The sequence below is a fragment of the Anser anser genome, assembly GCF_964211835.1.
Source record: "Anser anser genome assembly, chromosome: 2".
NCBI classification, from domain to species: Eukaryota; Metazoa; Chordata; class Aves; order Anseriformes; family Anatidae; genus Anser; species Anser anser.
In genome coordinates this window covers 36,934,822-36,958,598 of record NC_139721.1, presented here as the reverse complement: position 1 = coordinate 36,958,598, position 23,777 = coordinate 36,934,822, and the positions used below count along the sequence as shown (strand labels likewise).

At 40.0% G+C, this 23,777-nt stretch overlaps 1 long non-coding RNA gene across 1 annotated transcript in view; it reads right to left on the bottom strand.

The window, feature by feature from the left end:
- Positions 1–21,229, bottom strand: part of LOC310893706 — a 56,462-nt gene extending 35,233 nt beyond the window's left edge. The window contains exons 1-3 of the long non-coding RNA XR_014579221.1: positions 19,131–21,229; positions 17,941–18,037; positions 5,229–5,312 (exon numbers count right to left, since the gene is read on the bottom strand). This is a non-coding gene — a long non-coding RNA (uncharacterized lncRNA). The remainder of the gene's footprint in view (positions 1–5,228; positions 5,313–17,940; positions 18,038–19,130) is intronic.
- Between the last annotated feature and the right edge of the window lie 2,548 nt (positions 21,230–23,777).

The window sequence follows — 23,777 nt, the reverse complement described above, 5'->3', positions numbered from 1 at the left end:
TGAAGCACACTGATGGATCTTGGCTAGAACAGTAAGAGTGTGATTAAAAGTGGAAGCCACCTGTGAGACAAGAGAGACATAAAAGCAACAGTCAGACCAAGCTTTGGAGTTTGGGTGGATTTCTCCTTCATCACGCCACAGAATGAGAACTCAGGCATCTGCTTTAGTACAAAAGAAACTTTAAGAAAGACAAATAAAATAAAATAAAATAAAATAAAATAAAATAAAATAAAATAAAATAAAATAAAATAAAATACAATACAATACAATACAATACAATACAATACAATACAATACAATACAATACAATAATAAAGGAAAAAAGTGCAACTTATAGGTTTCCTTTTGCTTCCTTCTGCTTTCCTGCCTCCCCTCAGTCCCAACAGAGAGATAATAAATGGAAAGACTTGCTGCTGTCAGTGAATTAGGGTCTGGCCTCAATCCGCGTCTAGAATCCAATTTGAAATCACCATGCCATTTTCCAGGTAATAGATATAAAAGTTTTTGTAGGAGACAAAGCACCTGAAGTTGGATCACATCATCAGTTTTGTACTGATGAGACACTGGATGGGTTTTCTATTACATATCCAAAGAGCGAACATCTGTCTTACCAGAAAGCTTATTCAGGCTCAGCCAAAAGCTTTTGTATTCAGGGATACATGTCATAATTTGAGACTAGTGAACTGGAGATATTCTGGGAGAAGAAACATGCCAGCAGGGAATATTTTATCACAGCTGAGATTAGTCTAACGTGGAAGGGATACTCAGAGAGAAAAAAAAAGAAAAAAAAAAAGAAAAAACAAAAGAGCCGTGGGGTTTTCTATTCTGCTTTAATTCTGAGGGGGAGACAGGGTTGTTTTTGTTTTTATTTTGGTTTTTTTTTTTTTTTTCCCTGTAATTCTGGTATGCTAAATACTAATAAATACTAATAACAGGTGATATAGCCACTTTCAAAAAATATATAATTATCTAACAGTAAACATAATAATCATAAATTGGCTTTTTTTTTTTATGAGGTAACAGGAAAATCCTCCCAAAATAAGCCAGATTTGCCTGAGACTTAGCAAGCACCCAGAAAGCATCTATATAAATAACCAGCAAAAAAACAGACTTTAAGAAATGTACAAAGTAGGAAGTACAGGGGGAAAAGCAGGCTTCTAAATTCCATGGTCCGACTTGACTCGTGGAGGCTGTATAGTGACCAAGCTCTCACTTATGCACCTTGCTGGGGCACCTGAGTCTGGATGGGATAAGTATCGCCCAACATGACCATAAAATAGCACCCTCCTGGAATCACAGTGCAATCACAAATTCATCGGCCAGCTGTAAGTCATCTAGCTGTCACGGAATTTAATTTCCCAAGACTTTCAGAAGACACTCCACTTTGGATGTTTAGATACCCAGGTATAAAATGTCAGGATCCAACCTGGAAAGTTCTTCACGGGAACGGTACTGTCAATCTTACTGTAACTGTTTGCATGAATAAACCTTTTGCAGACTCATGACTTTATTTTGTAAGAATCTTTTATAAAAATGACATCCTAAAGCCCTTAATGGAATTAAATAACACTGTCCACTGTCTTGTGTCTGATATAAATCGCAGAAAACAGCATCATAAAGACATTGTGCAGTGAATAAATTAAACCATTCAGTCATAAGGCCAATGACCGAGGGAGAGAGGAATTAAGAGACATAGGTAAAGGAGAAAAGATATGTTTCAAGATGAGATTTGAAAAGAGGTAGAGTCGATGAGGCAGAGAGATACATTCCTGCAATGGGACTACATACCAAGAAAAACTTTCAGATGTTCTGATACCCAGACAAACCAACCATGGACAAGTTTGACTAGACACATGGTACATGGAGGCTGTCACACATCTTCCTACACAAACAGCAATTCTCACACCTCACAAATTAATTACAGAGAGAAGTCTAGTGCTTGACTGGTCTATAACTTGTTATGTCTCTAGTTTTTCAGTTCACTGCCCTATAAAAGGCACTTATGCTAGCACAAATCCAGCAAGACAGTATGGGAATAGATTCAACCCATAAACCAGAGACATACCTGGTATTTCTTGAAAGGAAGAGGAATATTTGTGAGAGATTCTCCAAAACCTCTTACTGTTATTTACAGAACTTAAGTCACTATATTTTGGACTGGAGATCTAACATGCTAAAGAGGTGGACAGGATTACTGCAGTCACAGTAGTATAGTTGTGGCAGAAACCCCAGTCAGGTAGCACTGGGTTTGGTTTTCACTTGAGCTAAAACTTAAGGGTCATACCCACATTTATATTTTGTTATCCTGTGCCACTAATTTCATTGGAACTTACATACCTAAGTACCTCTGTAAACACAAGTTTTATGCATGCTCTTCAGCAACTCAGTTAACAAGTGTGTGCCTTAAATCCTTCCATGTAAAGAAGGAATATTAGTGGTTGGCAACAATAAATGAAGCTAGTTAAGGGCTCCTGTAATAATACATAGAGCTAGAGCCACAATATCTGCCTGACACTTTCTGTGTTATGATGTCAGTGAACAAACAAATAACCAAATGCCACAATTAGAGAGATCTGTCAGAGTTCTAGGACTTGCTGCCACTACAGGCAGAGCTAGGCACTGTCTGACCCAGAAGAGATTTTAACTGTCCCTTCAATGAACTTGCTTATACATCAGTACCACCAGAGCTGACGGAGCAAAGCTGGAGCACGTAAGCCCACAGGATGGCAAGGACATACAAGTCCTTTCATCAGATGCACAGACACTTGATCTACAGCTTTGCATGAAGACCCTCTTCCCATGATCAAACTTGCCCTTTTCTTCCTAAGGGGAGTAGAATTGGTTGTACAAAGAGAAAACGCTCCTCACAGGACTTGTATTCCAGGCCCTTCACCAGCTTTGTGGCCCTTCTCTGGACACGTTCCAGGGCCTTGATGTCCTTCTTGTAGTGAGGGGCCCAAAACTGAAGACAGTACTCAAGGTGCGGCCTCACCAGAGCAGAGTACAGGGAGTACACCTCTCTGGTCCTGCTGGCCACACTATTATACCTGATACCTTGATACCTCGATACCTCCTACACCTTGACCTGTCCTGTCAGTGCCTTCTTTCCAAGATAACATTTTTTTCCAAAGGTTGTATTCCATTATTCTGATTTTTCCAATAAGCTGTTTTTGTTTTTGTTTGGTTTTTTTTGTCTGTCCCCCTCAACCCCCCAAGTATTGCATGTATCCACACACACACACACACACAGAGTTCATCTGAAAAAATGTTTAAGGAAAGTACAAGATATAACTCTTGTTATTGGCAGACCTGCTTGTCCCCATTCTCAGTGCTCTCCAAACCCCAAGTCAACCCTCAGCCTTTGAGGACCTCAGAGCCACAGACATCTCCCCTGGGAGAGGAGATATTCCCACTGCCTCCCTTCCTAGGGGGAGAGAGAAAAGGAGACTGTGTGGGGAACAAAACAGCATGCTCCACATCTGCAACCAGGACTGCAGTAAGCCATGTACATACCTTCTCAGTCTACAGGGACACCTACCCACCTTTCTCTGACCCTCTCACTTTGGACAAGCTGCAGCAGCATCTCCCCCATCAGATTTGTTCTGTGCCACAAGACCTACTAGGGATCAGCAGCCACCACTTCTTTAAATCTGGATGAATGAAGTCACCTCATATTAAAATTCACTATCAGAATTTCAGCTGCTATGCAGCTCTGGCAGGAACAAATATTTCAATTCCACAGCCCTGTTACCATTTCATTATCCTACATAAAGGGCTTTCAGCTCTCACAATTCTTATGTACGGTAAAATCAGTGAATACGTAATTCTTTTTCCTTGGGCTCCCCTGTCCCTTTGTTGGCTGTTCTGCCACTAAGTCAGCTATTTTAAAATTTAAACTAATCCCTTCAATGTGCCTACTATCACTTAGAACTGAAGTTTTTTTATTTTGTTTTTTTGTTTTGGAGAAACCATGCCCTCATCCTCTCTCTTTCCCTTTAAAGTTAGTGCACTGCAAACAGTCATTCAGTATATGCCTTACTTAAACTGGGAAAACCCTCAAAACAGACACATTGCTAACTCACTTCTAAACAATCACACTAACTTTTCAATGCTCTATAAAGACAACTGCTGATAACATCAATATTTCTGGGCTGGGAAATCAGATGCTCTATCTTGCTACGGAAGAAATGACAGAAAAACTAGTAGCATTTTCACTGTCTGAAGACCATATGAAAATAAAACCTTACAGGTATATCTGTAGAATAAGAATGACATTTTAGGCTCTTGGCTTTGGCAAAGATTTTCTACGTTTCCCAAGACAAGTCACACTTGTCAGTATTTTCAATGGTGAAATCTTATTTTACACCTCTAGATCAAGGAACAGAAGCGATCCACCACTACTTTTGAAATCTTGGGTATTAACAACATTTTTGCTTTGTTTTCCCCTCTCCAAAGGGGAAAAAAAAAAGCACACAAACAAACAAACAACCCAAAAACTGCACCTGCTCAACATACCAGGGCATTATGAAGCTGAAATCAAAGCTTAAATATAATGAGTCTCTTGGAAGAACATGCCTCAGAGGAAAGACTATTTGGCAAATTCCTCCTTGGAAAGGGAAGGAATATGTGTAATGTCTTTCTGAGCTTGACTGTTGAAGAGAAAGCTCAAAGACTGTATGGCACACAGGAAGGTTATACATTTGCAAAACAGACACATCCTTAATATGCACTTTAAGTCACATGGCTACTCACTAATTCTTCATTAGCCTGCTGATTCCTACACATGGAGGGACAAAAAAGGCTACAGATTTTCCCATGTAGCCTGGAACCATGAGGTCAGCTTAACTGAATGAATTTATCAATAGAGTTAGAGTTCCAATTTAACTAATATGTTTTACCTAATAAGGCAGTTCCTGCTATAATTGCTGTTGTAGGGATAGGAGGTTAATCTTTTAAGTGATGGCACTGAACACACCTGCTGAGAGATGATCTGGAGCGCTCCAATAAAACATTCATGGCTTCATGCCTCCTCTGTTGCACTTAAATCTATGTTAACAGTTTCAAAAAGCTAAAAAGCCAGGCCTATGCTCTGCAGTGATCAATAGCACCACGGTTAGATATCAGAGTATGCAGCTCAGTGGGATAAATGTTCAGTCTTTGGTACATTTACTAGTGGGTGGAAATGACAGATGGAATTTAAGTCTTTTGTTCAAAGGCTTTGTACTCACCCTTCTTTTCTGTAAAGAACTTCCCTGTGATATTTTGCTTTCTTTCCAAAGACCTGAAGCTCCAATCATTTTGCTCTGTTCCTCCTGGAAAAAAATAAAGAAAATACTTACTTCTTAAAGATAGGTCATCAACAAAAAGATTAGGTCAACAGAAACAAGACTCAACATGTCTTGACAGCATACTTTTAAATTTGAAAGTGTACAATTGAATCAAATACAATTTGAAAGTGTTCAATTAGAGTGTGTGATAAATGATCAGGAATAGGAAACCCCCTTTTCCACATTACACTATGATTGGTTTGCAGATATACCCACATTTCCAATGGTTATTTTTTAGTCCTAGATTCAATATGGCAGTTACCTACAACAACAACAAGAAACATTACATTAAATGTAACTCTAAGGGGTTGTGAAGTATAAAAACTAGCAAATTAGCAAAGTGACATATGAGAATGAAGAGAGCAGGTTCTCCTGTTCTTCTGGAACGTTCAACTGCACCTACCTCCTCAGTCTGGAATTTTCTTCAATTACGTATTTTGGGAAAAAGTATATTGTGCAGCTCAAAGCATAATACACTCTGGAAGTATTTCCTCTAACCAGAGTTTGGACCTTCCCTGCACCCCGATTATTCACATGCAGTTCTCAATGAAGGCTATGTGCTTGTAACTCAGAGCAGAATTCAGCTTCAAAGGTTTGAAGAGCATGCAGATTTATTGAAGTCTTCCTGCCTAGTGCAATAAGTACTCTTCTAGTCCTGGAATCTGTAAGTGCAGTTACATCCATGTTTGTAACATTCCCCGTCTTGCCTTTGTACATTTGATGTGGTACAGAAATACTAGTACAAGTAATTCTGGGAGCAGTAATGTTTTGATTAGAAATTCAAAGCTCGTACAGTCAAAGACTCATACAGTCTTAAATGAAGACATAGAGACAACTAGTGTCTTTCATGACCAATATTTATAATCAGTGTTCACTGAAACTCTTGAATTAATTTTATTCTTGGAGAATAAGCTGACCGAGGATGTCACAGGAAAAAATACTTATTGTGATAATATACTTATGAAGAAATTTCATGCCAATCTCAATATGTTTTATTTTCCAATAATATATTTTTTATAAACGAACTGTGCTTTTTTGTTGGTTGGTTGGGTTGGATTGGGTTTTTTTTTTGGAAGATGGTTTTACTTGACAGCATGCATATACAGTAGATGCTTGTAGAGGCAGCAGAAGTGTGAGTAATTTGGGGGCAATTCTGCAATTTGTAAACTGTACTGCTGTCTGCTAACCAGCATTCAGATCTGAAGAGTCCTTTGAGCTATTTAGGTATGTCATGAATTACTGTGAGGGACCTTCCATCCAAACAGCGCAAAGATTTTCTCTGTTAAGCCCATGAGCTTTGCTGAGGAGTAACCACACAATGCTTGTATTTACTGAGGAGAGTCTGAGGAGGGGGGAGAGAGAAGGAATCAAGTACCGCATACCCACTCTTTCCCTATGAACATAATGCTGGCAAGAGTATATGGGATAATTCAAGGATTTAGAAAAAAAAAAAAAAAAAGGACTAGAAATAATGGATAAGGATGGCAGATCTTAACAGGATGACTCAGCCATGTAATAAATGTCGCATTGCAGTTGGGTAGGTTATATTAACTAGTTAAACCATAGTACTAAACTCCATGGTACACAGGCTTTTTTAATCTGTTGATGAAACAGGATCAGGGATAGCCCTAGTCTCAGTACAGCACCCCTTCCCATACAATCTTTTCCTCACTGTGAGGGGGGAAATGTTTCATTCCGTGAATAATGCCAGAAACCTATAATGTAATTACTTCTTAAATCTGAGCTTCTTGTAGTTTTGTCTAAAAGAAAAGGGATCTTTGTCTTTATCATTTCTGCAGCCTGGGTTCCTTGCTCTCAAAGTTAGATAGAAATTCGGGTAACGTTAGACATAGAAAAGAGACCATCAACAGTGAACTCTCCTTGAATCGTTGTTAATTTTTTTTCAGATTTTTCAGATTATTCTCAGAATGAATTCCATTTCTATGTCTTTCACCACTTCTCTGTGATTATGAAATTTCTTTACAACCCCTGACATTTTTTGGTGCAGTCTCAGTCTTTGTACCTCTTGGTACCTGCAATCCCAGCAAATACCAGCTCATTCACAGGGAATCAGTAGACTGCCACCAATGGGATTTTGGCAGAGAGCTCAGAAAAAGGTAGCAAATGCAACATCTGAAGGTTATAGTCCATCTGAAGGTTATATAACAATATAGTTATTATTATATACTAGTTATATTTCCTGTGGCAAGCACAAATGCAGTCCTGGAGAATAATTTCCATGGAAGCTGGAACAAATCCCTCTTGCAAGGCCTTTTTTAAGCCACATTCAGAATAGTTTGCTGTTATGCTGTTCCTGAATACAAATAGTCAGGTACAGTAGTGGAAAACAAGGTTCATCTAGAGAACAAAGATTTCAACAGTGTAATATGGTTTTTGTACTATAGCATAAGGAATATTAATTAAGAAAGAAGTATTATTTCAAACCTTAAAAGGAAGCCCTTTCATCTCATCAAGACATTTTACTGTTGACAAAATGGAACTTGAAAATCCTTGAAAAATCCTACTGAAAAAAAGGCACCCAAGGGTTACAATAATTTGGAAACTGCAGCATAAGTAGAGCCATACTGAATATGAAGATGAGACACATTTAGTTGAAACCTCAGAAAGGGATTTTCTCAAAGGGGGATGAAACATAATGTTTGCTATATGCAAAATATAAAGATTGCCTTACCATCCTTTTAGATACAGCATATGAACATATCTGCTAAAAGTCAAAAGTGAAAGACTCCAGGAAGCTGCCAGACCTAGGGAAAATGAATATTCTGCAAATATATTTATTTTACATGTAAAGCAAAGCAAAGAAAAATATTGCTAAATATTTACTCATCACCCAGTAGCTTATTAATCTTTGTCACAGCAAATACAGCTGACTCTATGGAGTGTGGGCAGAGATGGTCCTTACCAATAAAATTCCATGACTGAGACTCATAGGTAAGCAAAAGCCCTGACAGGAGCAGTGACTCAGCTGCATGAATAGCAGCTGCACAGGGAAACCTGGCTGCATGGATCCAAAATTGTTGCATTCTCTTGCCTGTGATTTTCTTCATCTGGCCCCCAGAGTTGCCTTGCACTAGCAAACATCCCATAATTATTACTCACACAACACCAACAGAGGGATGGCATTTGAAAAGTAGGATGGACTATATTCTGACCACCTACTATCGGCACCTAAATTTAAGCATTGCAGCACCTGGAAAATAAATGCCTGGTCCCAGACTACTGATTCAGACTGCCTATGTAGGAGCAAAGGCTCCCTAGCTACTTCATAGGGAATGTGATTCACATTTTCAAATGGCTTTTTCTCCCCTTGGTCCTGTAGGCTTCCTGAATATAGAGCTGGTAGGAAACAATGGTTCCTAACAGGTCTGCACAGGAGTTTGGTTCAAAATAACATGCGCCCAGACAGCAGTCCAAATACTCTTCTAATGGATGTAGCGGCAGCAGTGATGAGCTCCCTTTGCATGGCAACATGGTGGCAGGTTCCCAAACCCAGGAATAGGAGACCTAAAATCCAAACTCTACTTCAGACTGAGGGGAATGGACCCCAAAGCTTCCATTTCCCTAGGGAGTACCCCACTGTGCAGGTTACACACAGGGAGCGGATGTTCCTTGTCTTTGTCGAAACTGTGCCCCCTTGCCTTACTGCCTGCAAGATTCATAGCACCAATGAACAAACAAGGAACCTGCTGGTGCAGTCCAGAATAAGGGGAAGGGTTCTCATTCAAGATGTCCCCAACAATTCAAAGGGAAAACATGAAGCTCACTGGAGCAGCACCAGATTACCTTGAAAAAGTTCACTCCTCATCAGTGGTATAGATAAAGCTCTTTGATTAGCTCTGGTCCAAAAAATTCAAACAAACAACAAAATTAAGCTACACACACTGAAAACACCACAAACTAGTTAACAGACAGTAAAATGTGCTAACAGTCCTGGTGGACACTTGCACTGGCTGTTTTCCTTGGGGATACACTGGCCTTCAAGTATGAGTTATTTAGGGAACATCAATGGGTCTATATTATGCAGGAAGGCAGACTAGATGGTCAGAGCGGTCCCTACTACTCTTAAGCAACTGATCTCTTATGTGATGCCAGAAGGTTGGTTGATCATAGCCAAAGAAGGCAATTTTCTTGCTGATAAATGAAAAAGTAAACTAATTTTTACTCCAAGGTGATGGAGGAATCCCTCCACTTCCCAGGGGGTCTCTTTCTGTCCACGCACTGACCAGCTGAACAAGGGACTGTTGCACCAAGTGCATAGGAGGGCACGTGCTGGTGCGAGGACCTACATTTTTTTTCCATCTTTCCAGCAAAATGCTGGATTGAAAAGGTCAATTCTGGCCTCTGAAGACACTGATAGATTTAGATGGGGTCTTGGCTTGTAAAGGAGTACAGAATCCTCCATGCTATGCAGCTAAAAAAATTATGGAAGTTGGGGAGACCAAAAAAAAAAAAAAAAAGGCTGACCTTTATGGTGCAGGATCATGAGCTGGGAGAAGTACATCTTTGAACTGCACACAGCAGTGGCAGAGCCTTGGACCGATCTTAGCCACTTCACTTTGGTCTGCATTTGCCCCAATAATTTAGTTCTTCAGGTCAAGATCAGACACTGGTAGCCAATTTCCAGAAACTTTTACTACAAGAATTGTGCAGATATTGAGTAACTTAAACCATATCTCAAAGATGTTTAGATGTAGAGTTTAGAGATATGGTTTAGTGGTTTAGTGGAGGACTTGTTAGTGTTAGGTCAGAGGTTGGACTAGGTGATCTTGAAGGTCTCTTCCAACCTAGATGATTCTGTGATTCTGTGATTCTGTAACTTGTTTCCAAATCCCTGAATGGCACCCAGGGCAATGTCCTTCTCATCTCCAGTTCACCAGGCAGGGAAATAAAATGTGAGAGGACATGTCCAAGGGACAAAAATGAAATAAGCAACAGAGAAGGGCTTGAAAGTGGAACAACCCAGCTCCATATGTCATAGTCCTACTCTGAAATCTCACTGCCTCTCAGAATTCACTTTTCCATTTCCAAAATGAACATATCTTAAATTTTTGAAAATTTACATCACCATTTAAATAACTAGCTTTCCTCTCTGTACCAGGATATTGTGAAGAAAGTGAGTAAGTGTGGTCAGAGTCTGCCCTTTTTTTGAGTCAGGAATGGCTGTAAGTCAAGAGTGCAGAGGGAAGCAAAACCACAAAACGAGTTATGGTCATCTACAAGGAATGAAAATAAGTATATTACACTATCTCCCATTACATACCTAATGATACCACTGCCAAGAGGCATTTCTCTACAGGAAATGCAGAGGTAAAGTTTTTGCTAATGTGGTTGTAGAAATAATACATTACTTTTTTTTTTTAATTTCTGATTGGTTCAGTTTAGGTACATAACAGAGAAATAGTGTATATATTTCTAAAGGACTCATACAGAGACAGTACTCGGAAATAGGAAATAATTGGAAGAGGAGACACAGAGCCTTTTTTTTTTTTTTTTTTGTATTTGAGGCTTCTTCCCAGTCAATGAACCTCTGTGAAAGATTAATGTAGTTTGAACTTTTATTGTGGAATATCATTCGTGCACTGTCACACTTAGCACAAATGGTGCTTCAGTCACAGTTCGGTAACATTCCAGCATATTATTTCCAAGGCATTTGAGAGTTTAGAGAATTATTGAAGGGCATGCTGTACTCATTTGGTAATAAGGCAGAGTGCAGTTGCAGTCTCCATATGATTTCAACAAATGGAATCAATGTTAATTTCATTGAACGTATCAAAATAGTTGTGATAATAACCCCAGTGAAATATTCCACTAGAGAAAATGGATAGGATATAGTATTCTAGGGTTTTATATTTTCTCCATAAAGGTTTGTAGAAGAAACACAGAAATAGGTGGGAAAAGGTACTTTAAAATAAAATCTTAATTATTTTTTGAAAGATATGTTCATTTTCAAATCAGAAATGCTGTCTTTATACTTTGATCTTAAGAACATTGTGCAGAAGAAGAAATTGAAAAATTAATTGAGATTCACATCCTATTTTCACCAGGTTTAAGGCAGTGTAGATATTTTAATTTGGCGTTACTGTTTGTACAAATACGTGTTACACTGATTCTGAAAGTAAACGCTTCCCAAAGCTATGATTTGTTAGCATTGTCTTCACATGTTATAGCCAATCAGTCAATAATTAGTCAAATAATTAAAAATATAATTATCTAACCATGTTGCCTTTTATTTAAATTAAGGACTCATTCATAATCTGATTCTTCTTTCTGATTATCTGTGGTTTTGCTGTTATAGTTTAAGTGAATAAACCTTAGTTGCTTTTTCTCTCCCTTTGAATTAAAACAGGATCCTGTTAATAAATGGTCAAGTGCTTATTAATATGCTAGCACCAGCAAAGAAACAAATATCCAACTAAATACTTACTCAGCTCCCACCAGATGCAAATATATCTGCAAGAACCATCACTGATGTGTTGGAGACCTCTAGAGCTGTAGCTCTTCTCATGAAAGTACACTTGCTGATATTACCAGTTATTAAGGCTACTATTCAGGTATTCAGTATCAGCCTTAAATTAAAATAGATTAAAAATAATAATAATAATAATAATAATAATAATAAATGGAGGTTCCTTGCAGAATTGTCAAAATATCTCCTACATTCAATAGTAAAGTGTATAACATCCATACAATCACCATGTTTTCAGTATCTTTAGACACAGAAATACCACCTTTAGTAGGGTCTTAATGCCACCCAGGGGACACAGGACCACTGCCAGAGGAAGTGAAAGTGAAAGCAAAAGAGAAAGGTGTCAACAATGTGTATTGGTACCCAGAAAAGTGACTTCTTCTGTGTAAGACAAAACATCACAGCCACAAGACAACCAAAAACAGAAATTCTAAATGGTTTGAACCACACAACTGGCTCCTGACTATCTATACCAAGGCCATGGGATTACCAGTTTGTAAAGTCTACATGGAGGGATTGACAGGTTGCAAAATACCTGTGGAGAAAGGCACATAATTCACTTCACCCCTCTGAGCTAAATCTATGTTATTAATTTAAAAATAGGAACATATTACATCAATACTGTCCAATGTTGACATTCACACTCTTACCTTTTGTAGCTTAAGGAAACTCTCATATTTTGAGAAGTTCTTTCATCCAGGCACAAAGTTAGCAAAAGGAGTAATAATTCTCCGTTATCACCAGTGATAGGACCTGCGGGAATGGTTTTAAGCAGAGGCAGGGGAAATTTAGGCTGGAATCAGGAAGAGGTTCTTCACCGAGAGTGTGGTCGCACACTGGAACAGGCTCCCCAGTGAAGTAGTCACTGCACCAAGCCTGTCTGAATTTAAGAAGCGATTGGACTGTGCACTTAGTCACATGGTCTAAACTTTTGGGTAGACCTGTGCGGTGCCAGGAGTTGGACTTGATGATCCTTATGAGTCCCTTCCAACTCGGGATATTCTATGATTCTATAATTGTATGTTGCCATCCCATGCTCCATTTCAGCCACCTCCTTCACGTGCATATCTTAGCATTGAGCTCCTAGATGGCTGTGAAGAGACTCTACCTCTCTGCAACATCATGAAATTATATCTGGTCACACAACCAAACCAAACACAGGCCTGTTCATTGTTGTACAAATCTGGAAGGAGAAAGGGACCTTCTAAAGAATGTCAACTATAGATGGAAATGGAAACTAAAGGCAGAAGAACATTTACAGTTTGAACAAAACTCATGCCAATCATGTCATCTCTTTACAAAGTACAAAATACTACAATTGTACCAGGTGCAAGTTATTGCTGTTAACAAATCACAAAAGACACATTTCAATTTTATCCCTTAAGGTTGCACAAAATCACCGCTATAGTCCTAACTAGCTCAAATTAAATTGCAGGAACAAATGCACCCTAACATTGGAGGGTTAGGTACTGAAGATATTAGCCTTTCAGACCACCTAGGTGAGCAGGTTTCTTGCCTGTACAAGAACTGAGTAAAGAGATGAAGACTTAACAATGGTGATGAAGACAAACGTGATTCCAGTCATGCGTAATTTGAAACTTCCAGACTAAATGCATCCCATACTTTATCTGAAACATTCATTTTGTTATACGGATGCTTTTCCAAGAAAACTCTCGACCATAATTGGTACCAAAATGTGGGTTTGGCAGGTGTATAGAAAACTTCAATTTTTGTCTCTTAATACGTAGTACTAGAGATGGGGAACATTTTTGCCTTCGTAAAGGACCCAGATGGCAAACTGTGAAAGCTTAATTTCAAGAGCATTCAGGCTGACAGCTCTACAAGCAGCAAGCTGAATTTAACTTATGTGATTATGACACATACACAGGACTCTTCAACCAAGTGGTCCAATGCTCCACCTATTAGAGGCATGCCTACAAGATCGTGAAAGCCTTTAACACACAGATCAGGTCTGGATTGCCACACTAGAAACCCCATGCAAACGTGCACAGAATGTATGTAGTTCCGTGGGCTAAGCTGTCAACTAGGATATTAATTCTGCTTCTGTTTTTGCAAGGGGTACCACAGAGTTTCTACATTCTCATAGGCAGGATCTCTTTTGCTCTGTATTTTACCTAAAGGGCTTCACTCATGTGTGTTATGCCTTACTCAATTTCATGCTGGCACACCACCTACTGACAGCCCAGTGCTGCTTTCTGTATCAAGTGTTTCTTAAAATCTTGTCCCTATGTGAGCCCACGAGCTCTGATCTCGAGATGTCTGGCTGTGCACAGTGAGCACAGCAGCATTTGTCAGGACTCTGAAAAGAGAAAGAAGTGAGAAAAAGAGTCTGCAGGCCCCTGGTGATGTATTGACAAAAAATAGTAAGCTCACCTCAGCTTTTCAAGCCAAGCAATGAAAAACAAATTGTCTTCTAACTGACTGAGAAATAAGCAACTGGACAACAGGCAAGTGCCAAAGTTAGTTCAAGATTCTTTTGATTTGACATTATTTTAATATTTGTGTGTTTTAGCAGTTGCAGATTAGCAAAAAAATATTTCTGTTTACAGTATAGAAATACAGTATTTTTTTTTCCTTTCTGACTTGTTGCTATATTGCACAGCTCAATGAGGTTGAACTTTCTGTCCTTATTTTCAGCAGTGTTTGATTTTCTTTCCTATGTACTTAATTTGATACTCCATAGGCAGCACCCTTGCACCTCACAGGTAACTCTAACAAAGAGGAAAGCATTCCAAAAAAAGTTGATCCTTCTAGTGAAACAGTAAATGTGTAAAAACAACTGCTCATAACCCACATTTCTCTGAATTGAAACTGCCTGTGTATCAAGTCAATATGCCTTCTTCGATTTAATAATGCCAAATTTGACATATATGCCCCCTCATCCTGTCATCTTTGGCATTATTTAGGGTACCCTGTTCCACTGACTGCTACCTTCAGCAACCTAGAGGTAGCTAGTTGTCCCTCTCCCACTGTTGTTTGGACTGACATCTCCAGATCTCAGCCTGTCTTCTTTACCCCGATGCAAAAATACCTTTAAAACCCTATTTCTGGAATTGCTGATGCTAGGAGGACACCATTGACAAAACACAAAGGGAGAGCCTGTTACATGTCTGACTGACCTGAACAGCTATCTGACCATCCTCCTTTTCCTCTGCTCATAGCATGAAGTGTACACAGTGGAATTGGTGTTCCTCAGAGCAAAGATCACCATTTGCTTGTTCCTGTTAGACACTACATAGCTATTTAGGATATTTGGCATATTTGCTAGAAGCATCTCTAGGGTTGCAGTCTCTCAAAGAGACTATTATCTACTCTAGAAGTCTCTCGTATGTCTAATCATTTCCAGGGTCAATTGAAAAGAAGGAGATTAAGGCTAGTCTGATCCAATTACAAGGTATTTGAAGAGGAAGCAGGAAAAAGCTATAGATTAATCTTTAACAAGTCTCAAACAAAAGCCGAAGGAATTTATACAAATTCTTCTTATCTGTATAAGGATGTGTGCATTTTATTATGTGTGGTCTTAGTGGACACACCTCTGCAAGGGGCTTTGTGGTCCTATTAACATCTCTCCATTTGGTGTGCATGCAGAGAGTCCATGGCAGAGAATCCACCAAGCCATCCAGCTCCCACTGCCGTCTCAATTAACAGTTGTTAATGCCTACACTCAAAGGAAAACACAACTATGGCTTCTTTTGCCCAGGTTGGAGGTGAAGTATGAAGGGTTTGATGAGTTCCCCAAGTCACACAGGTGCAGCAGGGAAAAGAGCCCTGGGATCACCAGCCAAAAATTACTGCTGTCTGACACCAACCAACTTTTCTACCTAGATAGAGAAGAAACAGTAAGAGTTAATCCTAAAGTAGCACCACAAAGACCAACAGTAAATAAGCTCAGGTTCCTATTGCATGAAGACCTCAGTATTTGCTGGAAAAACACTCTCTTTACTTCAGTTTTAAGTGTCGCTGATAAAATTTCATGAAATCGAACATAACACTTACACTAATGAAGATCCAGCAGATGTTGAATCTGTGATATTTTATAGCATTGTTTTATTTGGGGAAAGAATCCAGTTTTGCTAAAATATTAATGAAAAAAATGTTCATTTTGCTTCTGGATTCACTGAATGCCTGTGTTCAATTGTTCGTTCCTGTTTGCAGTTCCCACTGTTGCTTGTTCATCTTACTAATAGGATAGCAATATCATATATTAGACATAAAAGTACTGCTAGACTATGTGTATTAAACCACTAATTTGGACTGGGAATAGGACAACATAAAGGCTGATGTCTACCAGTCTGCCCAGGAAGCCTGTCCATTTGAAGCCAAATTGAATTCAGTCCCCTCAAATTTCCTTTTGACGTTGTCCATACAAGATGGATATAGGCAAAGGAGACTTTCTGAGTCTTGAACTCCATACTAAAAATCTCATTTTGAACAAAATACCCAAGAGTGCATTCCTTTTGGCAAGGCATCTTGGAGGTTTTCATACAATGTTTGACATACAGGCTAACCATGAAAAGCAAAAAAAAAAAAACAAAAAAAAAAAAACAACTAGTACCACACTATGAAACTCATCATAAGTCAATGCTTAGTAATCATCTAACCTTAACATGAGTCCTTCCCGCTTGGGACACTTCTTAAGGATGATTTTTCCTTTCTGCCTGACTGCTGGGAAAAGATCTCTTTTCTGTCCCCACATGAGAAACCTCAACTTCTGTCATCTCCATAACAAGCAATCCTATGCCCGCTTTTTCTGAATCACGCTGCTATACATGCCTCTCTACTGTTATACATCTGTTGTGGCACAAGCTCATATCCCCACTGTCGTTCTCTGAGTCAGTATTTGTACTTCTGTCTCATATTGTGATGAAAACATCTCTAGTGGCACTACACTTTAATTGGTATCAAAATATTTGGTAGCATAGTCAGTAACACCCACAACTTTCATTTATTGCTTCTCTGTATGGAATATTGGTATCTTCAACTACTTGTATATGGCATCATTATATCTCTGGTTTTTATTTTATTGATGGGACTCCTGCTTTTGAGCAGTCCATGCCAGTAGTATGTGTCCAACCCTTCTCAGGGAAGTGTCTAAAGACCTCAGAAGGGTATTTAATCCCTCATCAGTAGCCATTGCACCAACACCTTCAGTTGCACTTACAAGCATGGTCAGCGAGACTGACACAATGCCGGATGGGACCGTAAGAAAAAGGCATTCCAAAAATTACTGTATGGTCGGACTTCTTGGTCAGTGGCTCTGCCTATCCATGAAGCTGACTTATGTTGGAAAAGTCCAAAGACGGAAACAAGGCTAAGCATGATCGTGCATCCCATGTACAGTTATGCTGCTGAAATATTAAAGCATTTACTGCTAAAATAGTTTGATAGAATTTAACTTTTTAACATAGTGTATAGAGCATGGCTGTTGAATAGACACTGGAGGATTGAAATCCATAAACAACTTGATGCCTATTGGGAAAGTCCAGGTAACAAGAGCTCTTTGATCTAATTCCCACAGCATTTCTCTCTCCAACCTGCACATATATCCACATGCACTGAGTCAACTGATTTTTCGGTAAACTGTTTTAAATGGATTCTACAGGAGGAAAAAAAATACTTCTTTCTGTTTTCTCTCTTTTAGAATAAAATAGTTACGAGGCACTAGGAAAAAAAATATTGCATCTCTTCTGGGTGCCAAATTAAAATACCTTTTTGGATCTTTGGATTCTTCTCTAAGAGGGTTGTGAGGCACTGGCACAGGTTGCCCAGAGAAGTTGTGGATGCCCCATCCCTGGGTGTGTTCAAGGCCATGATGGATGTGGCCCTGGGCAACCTGATCTAGTGGGTGGCATCCCCAACCATGGCAGGGGGGTTTGGTACTAGATGATCTTTGAAGTCCTTTCCAACCCAAACCATTCTATGATTCTATTGCCAGCAGAAACATTAGAAGAAGAGGGGCATTTCTCACATTCCTGTATTCTAAAGACAACTAGCAGCAGGGGAACTCCAGGGACGTTGGGTGAAGACCTGTTGCAGAAGACCTAGAGGTGTGCTGTGCAGGTCAGATAGCAGACCACCAACTTCCATGGCTGTTGTACACCTTACCTGCAGTCTTCTGGGCAACAGATGGGGCCTGTGCACAAACGCTGCTCTGGAGGTTGGAGCATAAGGCATGTGTCTTTCTCTGTAACCAAGGCACAACCTGGAAGGCAGCATGGAAAAAAACAAGAAAGCTGCATGTTTTAGAAAATAAGACATATAAGGAGTGGCTGAGGGGACTGGGGTTTTTCAGCCTGGAGAAGGGGAAGCTGAGGAAAGACCTTGTCACTCTCTGCAACTACCTGAATGGAGGGTGCAGTTAGGTGGGTGTCAGTCTGTTTTCTCAGGTGACAGGACATGAGGAAATGGCCTGAAGTTGGACCAGAGGAAGTTTAGATTGGATATAAGGAAGAGTTTATTCATGGAAAGGGTGGTTAGACATTTTAACAGGCTGCCCAGGGAGGTGGTGGAGTCCCCATCCTTGGAGGTATTTAAGAGACTTGTGGTTGTGGAGCTTAGGGATATGGTTTAGTGGTGAACTTGAGAGTGTTAAGTGATGTTTGGACTTGATGATCTTAAGAGACTTTTCCAACCTACATGATTCTGTGATTCTTTGTATTTGCAAATACATAGAAATTGGGCTAAATTCTGACTTCAGACTTATATTCTGAATATATACATATATTCTATATATATTCTTATATTCTTGAATTCTGACTTATACCGGGATCATCTGCATTCAGAGTAAAACTGAGAGAAAATTAGCCTGTGCTTGCACTGCTGTCAGGCAGTTCAGATCAGGACTCCTGTCACTCAAGCAGGTGGTACGTGGAGCATAAATACATGGGTATTTACACATAACCAGACAGTCCCCACTACCAATTCCTTTTGAAGGGTCATTGTCTGTCTAATCAGTTATGGAAAAATAAAATGCAGAAGTAAATACATTTAGCTGGAGACAAAACTTCACTCTTGACAGGAAATTTTGCTCTAAGTAAAAATACGAGCGGATGAGAGGGACACAATGCCACACCCGGCCTCTCACAGCCGCCTAAAACCCCTCAGACAAGTGAAAGGACCGATTATTAAGAATAGCAGGCGTGATAATGGAAAGGAGCGGGGGCCCGAGGGCCGCCCTCCGCCTCGCGCCGAGGCGCTCCCACCGGCACTTCCATGCTGCCATCTAGCGCGCTCGCCCCGCCGCGCTCCGTGCCCGCCGCTGGGCCATCACCGCGAGGGGAGCAAATTGGGCCCACCTTAATTAGCACCGCCTTCACGCTTCGCTCGCAGAGCGGTTGCCGGCAGAATGGTGAAATACCGTCTTTACGCGGATGTCGTGAGCGGCGGACTGGGAGGGAACGGTGGTATTTGATAGCACTGGCGAGACAATGCAGGGTTTGTGTTTGATATAAGAGCGGGCAAAAAAATAACAGCAAGGGGAATGAGCCCGAACCGGAGCAGCCGAGACGAGTGTAAAGACCTGAGGTGTGCTAAACGTACAGTTTCCTTCCATATTGCAGTTGCTCTGCATGGCCAGACTGTCAGTCTATCAAAAGCCATTTTAAAATAAGGGCAAAATAAAACAAAACAAGCAAACAACAACAAAACCACATTAGCATTCCAAAGGCTGAATCAGAAACTCTGAAGTATGTGAAATGGAGACCGAGCCTCCAGTCCAGGCAGCGCTGTGGGTGTCAGAGGCCGGGCGGAGGAGGAAACCACCTTCCCCTCCACAAACCAGGGCAGGAATTTCCCTTTTTCCTCAGAACTCCAGGATTACACCATCAAAAAGTACCCTTAAAAAAGGGCCTAGTTAGAAACCTCATAACATTTAAACAGTCAGAAAGTACTAAGTAGCCACTGGGGGACTAAGGCCAGATCATCAACTACCAAAAATATCTGGATTGATAGTAACACAAGGCACCAGTCCTTACCGTAGGCGCTGGTGGATTACACTAGCAGCCAGCCGCCTGTGTCCCTAGCAGGGGAAGATACCAGTACTTTCAACCAGAATTCAGGGTTTCCTGATATCCCACACTGTAGTTTATTACAAGCATCATCCAGCTGTGGAGGCAATACAGTCTCTCTTTAGATCCTTCACATCTCAGAAACAACTTTTTGCAACTTTATGAAGTGTGTGGGATAATATTTGCTACCAGACCCCTCCTCATCTAGGTCATAACATCTGTGCTGCTCAGATGGTGTATCTCTGACTCAGATCAGGTACTTCACTTTACCAAATCCCAAATCACTTACTAATCCCCAAAAAAGCAGGGAGAAACTCTGCCTGTTACCCTGCTTTGCCTGACTGAAAAGTAACATGCAGAGTTGCAGAGTTATGGTAAGCAAAGCAAGCAACAAACAAAATACAGAAGACACTAACTGCTTCACAACTCCACCAAGCCAGGGACACAGGAAAAGGTAGCAGGAAACAGCAGCAAGATTGACAAAATAAAACCAGGGCTAGCAAGGAAGAGAGAGGATTAACAAAGTAACAAGAAGGATGGAAAGCTGTTATAATCTTATTACAGGGTTCAGGACTTGGGTTTTTTATTTTGTTTTGTTTTTCAGATGCTTGCTTTTGCAAAGCCCTAATTTGTAAGGGAAGCAATTCGACAAAGTCTCAATTTTCATTAAAAAAAAAAAAAATCCCTAATCCGCACAGCTGTGGAGATGATGGGAGAGAAAGCTTGGAATTGCACTCCGGCATACCCAAATGGTTGGAGAAAATGAGTAAGAAAGAAAATGATTGTTTTTAAATCCTCGGGGAGCCTAAATCCTGTTAATGGTAGGAGTTTGTTAACTACAACTCCATGTTTAGTATTGCTGGGACTGAATGAATGAAGGAGTAAGAAAAAAAAAAGCTTTAGAAAGCTCAGTTAGGGGGTAGAGGCCTCTGGTTATGTTGGGGTACAGTTGTAGTTGTAGCCAAGACCATACTACAAGAAAAAGAAAAGGGAAAACTCCTGTACAGAGGCAAGTAGTGGTCATTTCTGGAAAGAAAAAAAAAAAAAAAAAAAAAAAAAAAAAGCTGTTACAAGGAGCAATCACTTAAAACCAGTTTTTTTTTCTCTAGAATTGCACTCTTTCCCTTGCCAGAATTAAGGTCCAGCCCCAGGAAGGTATGACGGAAATAAGTTCTTGCCAAGTTAACATATTAATAACAGAAAAGATTACTCTTGATACAGCGATTGCTCAGAGGTATTTCTGTGGCACTGCAAAGCGCTACTAACAATTAATGTTAGAAGAACTGAGTCTTAGAAAATGGAGACCAATACCCATGGACAAAATGTATGTTTTCACATTTCTATCAAAGTTTCCCATTAATAGCAGTGGAGATGTTGATCAGCTCACAGACTTCTTTAAAATCAGCTTAAGGACAGCACTGAAATCACAACAGCATTATGTGGGGGCACTTTTGTCAGCATTGACAATTTTTATCCTGTACAAATGGTGGTGTTTAACAAAGACATATGTTTACACAGATGGAGGAGGGAGGTTGTAGTAATGGTGTGATTGAAAGTAAATGGGATTGGTTGAGTAGCTGATGCCAGCTGCCCTGTCAGCCTAGGAGTAGGTGGGTACTTGAGATGGGCTGTAGTCCCTTGGACCAGATAGTGAAAGTTTGCTGGGTACCTGTTATCATCCGCTTTGGTGATCCCAGCATCATCACTCAGCAGCTGCCATAAGCCCCAGAAGAGCTTTAGTTGCAGCTTTTGCTGCTGCTCCACGTGTCTCTGCGAAGAGGTTTGCCCACGCAGAAAGCAGCTCGGGGCTCAGGATTCCGCAGGGCGTTTGGGGGTTAGTGTTCATACCCTGGAGGAAACAAATATTCATTGATGGTACTTAAGCACAAAACTTTTTAGAGATGGGCACATAGTACATAGGTGAAGGCCAGACTTGTTTCCTTACACCTCTGCAAATGGAGAGTTTGTTTAAAGAACCCCCTCTCTGTCCTCCCCTTGTGCTGGTTGACCATGCCTCAACCCAGATATCCCACAACCCAAACACAAAGCCAACCTTAGCTCTGCGTAACCATAAGAATATGAGATTGACCTTGCACAAGAGATACTAGCGGTAATATTTGGCTGGTCAAAAAGGGGCTTCTAAAGATGAAAGCCCATTTTCAGGATTTGGTTCTTTATGAGCTATCATTATTGGAATATTAAAGTTCTAATAGCTGTAGAGCTAATGGAAATAACACCTGCGGGTCCCACCATTTTTCCCTCAGTGATAGTCTCACATGCACAAAGGGTACGTTCCTTCCCTGCAGACATCCAGCAGCATTTCGCCTCTGTTTGTAGGCCCTGCTGCAGGCTGGTGGCAACAGTGTCAGGACATGGGTTGGAAGAGTGGGGGGAATGTGCTGCATTCGAGCTTTCACTTCATATTGTGGCATTAGTTTCTGTCCTCTCTTCTTCCTACTCCAATTATTATAAATAATGAAGATAACATTTACACATGAAGGGTCTTTTCTTCTCAAGTAATAAGCAGGCCTAGCTCTTGCAGTATTTTCCCAGATACCAATCCACCCTACAGCATCACGATTCCATAGGTTTTATCTTGTGCATTATGAGCAGCATTTCTTTTTAATTTAGGTACATTATAACTTTTAAAAGTTCTAAAACAATTTTTGGTGGTTTTCCTCAATAACTAAAATTTCCCTTTCAGAATTTACAGACCCCCGACTGAATTGTGCCTGTTCAGCTATAGCAAGAGTGATGCCTGAGCCAGAGTTCATTACACTGAGCATGTACATGTACCATGTAAACTGAAGAAAAAAGAAAACAGAGTATTACATTCTCAATTCATCTACCCCAGATACACAAATATAGACTGCAAACATAATGCTAAAGTTGTGACTGTTGAGACATCCCAGGTGAAGGATGAGCCATTGGCAGCTTTAATTTACAGAGTCGTCACCTTGAAATGGGGAGCATGCACCTCTTCAATTGGTAATAAGAAATACTGCAAAATTATGCTTCAAGAAGTTTTCACTGTGAAGGCTTAAATACAGAAGCATGGTTTTATCTACTCTGGTTTTTCTTAGTACAAAATTTTACAGGATGGCACAAATTTTCATCGTTGAAACTGCTACAGTGAAAGAAATTCCCAAACCAGTCATTATTTACTTTATTTTTGCTTAGTGTGCTGAAGGGCTGGAGTAAAACTTCCTTTAAACAGCAACAGGAGCCTTCCAGCACACATAATTTACTGTTACAAACAGCAATGCATTTTATACACCAGAACATCTACACATATGGAGAAACAAACCCAGCTCCATTCACTGTAATAATGATTGCTTCAGCAGCGTAAATGACAGAGTTAATGCTCAACTATGTTAAATGACTGCTATTTCCCTATTATAGTCAGCGATACATCTTCATTGTTTCAGTAACGTGGCCAACAATTGAGAGCTAAGTAGTAGCCACTATTCACCTTCAGTAAGCTTTACAGGTATTTTATATGCAAAGAAATAGACTCCTTAAAATATGCCATTTACTACATCCCACTGAATTACAGTGTATAAACAATAATGGTTATTTGCTAAAACACTACAGCATATATTTGTTGTAGTAAAGGGGAAAAGCCATGAAAACCAAGGGCAACGTATAAGCTTTTAGTTTTATACCAAGATAATGAACACGAATGACTTTGTCAACATTAACCATGGGACTTCCACATTAACAGTATAGGTTTTTATAATCAAAAATCTGCTATGGTAGTTTAAGCTTTTATTCAGAAAAAAATTAATCTCACCATAACGCAAGGTAAACCATCGCATTTAAACAGGCTCGTGTACTGTTAAATCAGCACTGCTCCTCTGGCGAAAAGGAGCAGCCTTTTGCAAGTGTACATCTTGGAACATGTTTCCAGCTTCCCCTCTCTTCCGTCCTTCCCCC